Here is an 8,395-nt window from a genome sequence, read left to right as displayed (position 1 = left end):
CACTTTCACCGCTACTATTCAACATAGTTCTGGAAGTTTTGGCCACAGCAATCAGAGCAGAAAAAGAAATCAAAGGAATCAAAATTGGAAAAGAAGAAGTAAAACTCTCACTGTTTGCAGATGACATGATCCTCTACAGAGAAAACCCTAAAGAATCCACCAGAAAATTACTAGAGCTAATCAATGAATATAGTAAAGTTGCAGGATATAAAATCAACACACAGAAATCCCTTGCATTCCTATACACTAATAATGAGAAAGTAGAAAAAGAAAAGGAAACAATTCCATTCACCATTGCAATGAAAAGAATAAAATACATAGGAATATATCTACCTAAAGAAACTAAAGACCTATATATAGAAAACTATAGAACACTGATGAAAGAAATCAAAGAGGACACTAATAGACGGAGAAATATACCATGTTCATGGATCGGAAGAATCAATATAGTGAAAATGAGTATACTACCCAAAGCAATTTACAAATTCAATGCAATCCCTATCAAGCTACCAGCCATATTTTTCACAAAACTAGAACAAATAATTTCAAGATTTGTATGGAAATACAAAAAACCTCGAATAGCCAAAGCAATCTTGAGAAAGAAGAATGGAACTGGAGGAATCAACTTGCCAGACTTCAGGCTCTACTACAAAGCCACAGTCATCAAGACAGTATGGTACTGGCACAAAGACAGACATATAGATCAATGGAACAAAATAGAAAGCCCAGAGATAAATCCACACACATATGGACATCTTATCTTTGACAAAGGAGGCAAGAATATACAATGGAGTAAAGACAATCTCTTTAACAAGTGGTGCTGGGAAAACTGGTTAACCACTTGTAAAAGAATGAAACTAGATCACTTTCTAACACCGCACACGAAAATAAACTCGAAATGGATTAAAGATCTAAATGTAAGACCAGAAACTATAAAATTCCTAGAGGAGAACATAGGCAAAACACTCTCAGACATAAATCACAGCAGGATCCTCTATGATCCACCTCCCAGAATTCTGGAAATAAAAGCAAAAATAAACAAATGGGATCTAATTAAAATTAAAAGCTTCTGCACAACAAAGGAAAATATAAGCAAGGTGAAAAGACAGCCTTCAGAATGGGAGAAAATAATAGCAAATGAAGCAACTGACAAACAACTAATCTCAAAAATATGCAAGCTACTTATGCAGCTCAATTCCAGAAAAATAAAGGACCCAATCAAAAAATGGGCCAAAGAACTAAATAGACATTTCTCCAAAGAAGACATATGGATGGCTAACAAACACATGAAAAGATGCTCAACGTCACTCATTATTAGAGAAATGCAAATAAAAACCACAATGAGGTACCACTTCACACCAGTCAGAATGTCTGTGATCCAAAAATCTGCAAGCAATAAATGCTGGAGAGGGTGTGGAGAAAGGGGAACCCTCCTACACTGTTGGTGGGAATGCAAACTAGTACAGCCACTATGGAGAACAGTGTGGAGATTCCTTAAAAAATTGCAAATAGAACTGCCATATGACCCAGCAATCCCACTTCTGGGCATACACACCGAGGAAACCAGAATTGAAAGAGACACATGTACCCCAGTGTTCATTGCAGCACTGTTTATAATAGCCAGGACATGGAAACAACCTAGATGTCCATCAGCAGATGAATGGATAAGAAAGCTGTGGTACATATACACAATGGAGTATTACTCAGCTGTTACAAAGAATACATTTGAATCAGTTCTGATGAGATGGATGAAACTGGAGCCGATTATACAGAGTGAAGTAAGCCAGAAAGAAAAACACCAATACAGTATACTAACACATATATATGGAATTTAGAAAGATGGCAATGATGACCCTGTATGCAAGACAGCAAAAAAGACACAGATGTGTATAGCGCACTTTGGACTCAGAGGGAGAGGGAGAGGGTGGGATGATTTGGGAGAATGGGATTGAAACATGTATAATATCATGTAAGAATCAAATCGCCAGTCTATGTCCAATGCAGGATACAGCATGCTTGGGACTGGTGCACGGGGATGACCAGGAGAGAGGTGGGAGGGGGGTTCATGTTTGGGAACGCATGTACACCCATGGCGGATTCATGTCAATGTATGGCAAAACCAATACAGAATTGTAAAGTAAAATAAAGTAAAAATAAAAGTATTTAAAAAATAATAGTTAAAAAAATAAAATATTCTACACCCTTCCAATCAGAAGTGTAGTGGAGTAAGGAAAATATTAAGCAAAACAACACGTTTTAATTGCAGTTGCTGGAAGGACTCTGACCCATTTAATAGACTGCTATGAGAAACAATGGGGGTTACTTAGTTGATATGGTCACAAAAGACAGCAAAGATAAGTTGATACCTGATGACCTACAAGGATAAGGTGGAACCAGAATGCTGAGAAATCAGGGCAAGAACATAACAGCTAGTGGATAATACAAACTAAATCCTCCAGGACAAAAGCTTTTTGTGGTGTTGAGGAACTGCAAGACTTCTGCACCTAGAACTTGTAGAGAAATGAGGGTGGTATCGGTTAAGGGATTTATAAACCAAATAAGAGATCAATAAGAAGAGCACTGGTGGATATGAGGCAGGAAATGGAAATAGTCAAATATAAATATTGAAAGCAAGTTAAATTGGTAGATAAAAAATGGATTGAAGGTGATGAGGCCACATGTAAAAATGGCGACTGATAAATGGGCTATTTTAGTGCTTTCAATTCAGTTTGGTCACTCAGTCGTGTGCAACTCTTCACGGCCCATGGACCACAGCACGCCAGGCACCCTGTCCATCACCAGCTCCCAGAGTTTACTCCAACTCATGTCCATGGAGTCGGTGATGCCATCCAACCATCTCATCCTCTGTCGTCCCCTTCTTCTCATACCTTCAATCTTTCCCAGCATGAGGGTCTTTTCAAATGAGTCAGCTCTTCACATCAGGTGGCCAAAGTATTGGAGTTTCAGCTTCAGCATCAGTGCTTACAATGAACACTCAGGATTGATCTCGTTTAGGATGGACTGGCTGGATCTTCTTGCAGTCCAAGGGACTCTCAATAGTCTTCCCCAATACCATGGTTCAAAAGCATCAATTCTTTGGTGCTCAGCTTTTTTCATAGTCCAGCTCTCACATACATACTTGACTAGAGGGACCTTTGTTAGCAAGGTAATGTCTCTGCGTTTTAATATACTGTGTAGGTTGGTCATAACTTTTCTTCCAAAGAGTAAGCGTCTTTTAATTTGATGGCTACAGTCACCATTTGCAGTGATTTTGGAACTCCCCAAAATAAAGCCTGCCACTGTTTCCACTGTTCTCTATCTATTTGCTGTGAAGCAATGGGACCAGATGCTATGATCTTTGTTTTCTGAGTGTTGAACTTTAAGCCAACTTATTCACTTTCCTTTTTCACTTTCATCATTAGTCTGTTTAGTTCTTCACTTTCTGCCATAAGGGTGGTGTCATCTGCATATCTGAGGTTATTGATGTTTCTCCCGGCAATCTTGATTCCATCTTATGCTTCATCCAGCCCAGCTTTTCTCATGATGTACTCTGCATAGAAGTTAAATAAGCAGGTGACAGTATACACCCTTGATGTACTCCTTTTCCTATCTGGACCCAGTCTCTTGTTCCATGCCAATTCTAACTATTGCTTCCTGACCTGCATACAGATTTCTCAAGAGGCAGGTCAGGTGGTCTGGTATTCCCATCTCTTTCAGAATTTTCCATAGTTTATTGTGATCCACACAGTCAAAGGCTTTGGCATAGTCAATAAAGCAAAAGTAGATATTTTTCTGGAACTCTCTTGCTTTTATGAAGATCCATCAAATGTTAGAAATTTGATCTCTGGTTCCTCTGCCTTTTCTAAAACCAGTTTGAACACCTGGAAATTCATGGTTTACATATTGCTGAAACCTGACTTGGAGAATTTTGAGCATTATTTTACCAGCGTGTGAGATATGTGCAATTATGTGGTACATTGAGCATTCTTTGGCATTGCCTTTCTTTGGGATTGGAATGAAAACTGACCTTTTCCAGTCCTGTGGCCACTGCTGCGTTTTCCAAATTTGCTGGCATATTGAGTGCAGCACCTTCACAACATCATCTTTAGGATTTGAAATAGCTCAGCTGGACTTCCATCACCTCCACTAGCTTTGTTCCTAGTGATGCTTCCTAAGGCCCACGTGACTTCACATTTCAGGATGTCTGGCTCTAGGTGAGTGATTACACCATCATGGTTAACTGAGTCATGAAGATATTTTTTGTATAGTTCTTCTGTGTAGTCTTACCACCTTTTCTTAATATCTTCTGCTTCTGATAGGTCCTTATCATTTATATCCTTTATTGAGCCCATCTTTGCATGAAATGTTCCCTTGGTATCTCTAATTTTCTGGAAGAGATATCTAGACTTTTCCATTCTATTGTTTTCCTCTATTTCTTTGCTCTTATCACTAAGGAAGGCTTTCTTATCTCTCTTTGCTATTCTTTGGAACTCTGCATTCAAATGGATATATCTTTCCTTTTCTCCTTTGCTTTAGGCTTCTCTTCTTTTCACAGCTATTTGTAAGGCCTCCTCAGACAGCCATTTTGATTTGTTGCATTTCTTTTTCTTAGGGATGGAATTGATTCCTGTCTCCTGTACAGTGTCACGAACCTCCATCCATAGTTCATCAAGCACTCTGTCTATCAGATCTCATCCCTTGAATCTATTGCTCACTTCCACTGTATAATCGTAAGTGATTTGATCTAGGTCATACCTGAAAGGTCTAGTGGTTTTCCCTACTTTCTTCAATATGTCATCTTAAGATATGCAGATGACACTACCCTTAAGGCAGAAAGTGAAGAAGAACTAAAAAGCCTCTTGATGAAAATGAAAGAGGGGAGTGAAAAAGTTGGCTTAAAGCTCAACATTCAGAAAACTAAGATCATGGCATCCAGTCCCATCACTTCATGGCAAATAGATGGGGAAACAGTGGAAACAATGGCTAACTTTATTTTGGGGGGCACCAAAATCACTGCAGATATTGACTGCAGCCATGAAATTAAAAGATGCTTACTCCTTGGAAGAAAAGTTATGACCAACCTAGATAGCATATTCAAAAGCAGAGACATTACTTTGCCAAAAAAGGTCCATCTAGTCAAGGCTATGGTTTTTCCAGCAGTCATGTACGGATGGGAGAGTTGAACTATGAAGAAAGCTGAGCACCGAAGAACTGATGCTTTTGAACTGTGGTGTTGCAGAAGACTCTTGAGAGTCTTGGACTTCAAGAGAGATCCAACCAGTCCATCTTAAAGGAGATTAGTCCTGAGTGTTCATTGGAAGGACTGAGGTTGAAGCTGAAACTCCAATACTTTGGCCACCTGATGTGAAGAGCTGACTCATTTAAAAAGACCCTCATGCTGGAAAGATTGAAGGTGGGAGGAGAAGGGGAAGACAGAGGATGAGATGGTTGGATGGCATCACCAACTCAATGGACATGAGTTTGGATAAACTCCAGGAGTTGGTGATGGACGGATATGCCTGGTGTATTGTGGTCCATGGGGTCGCAAAGAGTGAGACATGACTGAGCAACTGAACTCAACTGAGGGCTTGATGTTATTTTGCATCTTGGCAGTAGTAGGAAAATTAGAGAAAAATAAATTTATTAGTGATATATTTTAAACGTGCAGTTGGCCAGAGTTGCTGATAAATTAGGGATGATGCTTATGCAGAGGGAGGTTAAATAATGAATGTGTTTTCTGACATATAAGAATTTACATAGAAATTGTAATTATTTCATTATGTATAAGTAAAATAAACCAGAATTAAGAAGGAGAATTTTCTTCATTGCCTCATTTCAGCATACTCTCTCGTTTCATTTATTGATTATTTTCTAATCCTTATGTGAAATTTCAGTGTTTTTAATATGAGGGTATTAGTCTTGCCTTACTGTTCTTCAAAATGATCATATTACAGAATCCCAGAGAAAAATTGCCAATATCTGCAAGTTAGAAATTAAGTCAATTATAATTGTTTTGTTTGATACTAAACTTGAATGAGTGAAATTCCAGAAGTTACCTAAATATTTTTGTACCCAATGTAGATACCATTTGCTGTTACTTATGGATTGTTGCATTTCCGGGAAGCATTCTTACAGGTAAGGGGATGAGTAGTCTTCTGAATCCTTTTGGGTTGTTATTGTGGCAAGAGTTTGGACCAAAATCAGGAGATTGAAAACAAGCACCAGGAAAGACAGAAAAAGGAAGAGAAATCAGATAACTGAAACTAGTTACAATATCACAGATCAAGATTGGGGATAGAAGAGATAATAAATAGTAAAACTAGCATTAATTAATATCCTTTGGGGACAAAGAGAGAACTTTGACATTTATTACTGCTTAATTTGATACCCAAAGTCATTGCTACCAAGTGATCTGTTTTTGCAGGTCAAAGCCAGATCTTGTTCTGAAATAAAGGGACAGTAGAAGGCTGTGGAGTTAAACAGTTACCTCTCTGGATTTCTTTCTTTCTTTCTTTTCCTTTTTTAGTATCAGTAGACATATCTGAATACATTTAAGTAAAAGTTACAAATATTCTTCCTGCAATTTTAAAAATTTATCTGGAAAACTAATGTAACAGTCTATCCTTAGAAAGGAAATAATAGTATGAACTGTGACATTCTATTACTCTGACAGTAGTACCCTGGAAGAATGATGATCCTTTTAGAGGTCTATTATCACTTCATTGAAACATGTAGTAAACAAGGCTTTTAAAAGTCAGTGTACATTCTTAGAGTTTATTGTTCCTGTCATGACACTCATCTGGTGAGAATATGCCTATCTCTTAATAATTAAAATGACTACATATTTCAAGCTTTAGTGCACAGATAAGAAAGTTCATGGCTTATATATTGTCACCCACTCTCTCGTATGCCCATGGCAGACATCAATAATTGATCTTGGCATGCTTTCCTGCTGAACCTACACTAGGTTTCACAATTCCTCTCGAAAAAGAACACTCCAGGCAGCCACTGACAATTGATTAGGTTGGCAATGGAATGACGGTGCTTTGTCATTCCTCTTTTCTGGGAGTCCATGGGTACCTTGCTTAATATAGAAAGTGAATTTGTAACATTACATTAACATTTTTGATATATGCTTCATAGGTTAAAATAAAAGTAACAAATGAGAGTAGGATATTTTAAATGATAATAGTAGACAGTTGCTCACAGAAAAAGCAGTGTGATTTCTGAGCTCTAGTTGGGTTGCATTGTTAACGAAATTGAATCATTTTTAGGAGATATATATATACATATATATAACTATGGTTAAATATAATATATTTAACCATAAATATAATATATATATACATATATATAACTATGGTTAAATATAATATATTTAACTATAATATAATATATATATACACATATATATAACTATGGTTAAATATAATATATTTAACCATAAATATAACCATATTTAACCATAGTAACAATGTGAGAGTCACTGCTTTGCAGTCTTACATTGGCAAGATCAGCAGGTCATGTACAACTAAATCATTTCATCGTATAGTTTACTGAATGCTTAAAATGCAGTCAAAAATTGCCCTGGATTCTGAGAGGCTCTAAATAAAGATAGGTCTGGGGTCCTGACCTCAAGGAACTTAATCACCAAATAGAGTGGAAATTCTCATGAGAAAGCAGCAACTTCACTTTGTTTCAAAACCTGAAAACCTATGACAAACAAAAACCTGCTATCAGGGAAATAAGATAAATTTGTACCTTACAGGTAACAAAACTGAAGTTTATGTCAGTGGCAAGAAAAAATAATCAGTCGTATCTAAATTCCATTTGTGGATCTTTCTGTCTCTCAGCATTAAACTTAAATGAGGATTTAAATTTTACCTAATGTGTGGCAAAACCAGTACAGTATTGTAAAGTAAAATAAAGTATTTAAAAAATAATAAAATAAATAAAATTTACCTGAAAAACAAAAACCCAAAATCTTTGTGATGACCTTGTTTAATAAATACAATTAATATTAAAATATTGTTCATTTAAAGCTCTTTGAAATAAGCCATTACTTTGATATTTTTGTTGCGTTAACCTTCCTTACCAGTATTTTTATTTAAGTTAAAAGTTGTTTTTGAATGGCCATAACTAAAATATTTACATAGATAAAAGAATTTCTTTGGCATTTTAATTTAATGTGTAACCATACTCAAGTAATACAACTTATCATGTGCTCAGTATTTCTGGCTATAAAATGTACGGAGACTATATTCATTGGAAGGACTGATGCTGAAGCTGAAACCCCAATACTTTGGCCACCTGATGTGAAGAACTGGCTCATTGGTAAAGACCCTGACACTGGGAAAGACTGAAGGCAGGAGAAGGGGATGGCAAAGGATGAGAT

This window comes from Capra hircus, chromosome 27 (genome assembly GCF_001704415.2).
Source record: "Capra hircus breed San Clemente chromosome 27, ASM170441v1, whole genome shotgun sequence".
Taxonomy (NCBI): domain Eukaryota; kingdom Metazoa; phylum Chordata; class Mammalia; order Artiodactyla; family Bovidae; genus Capra; species Capra hircus.
This window is presented reverse-complemented; position numbering follows the sequence as displayed.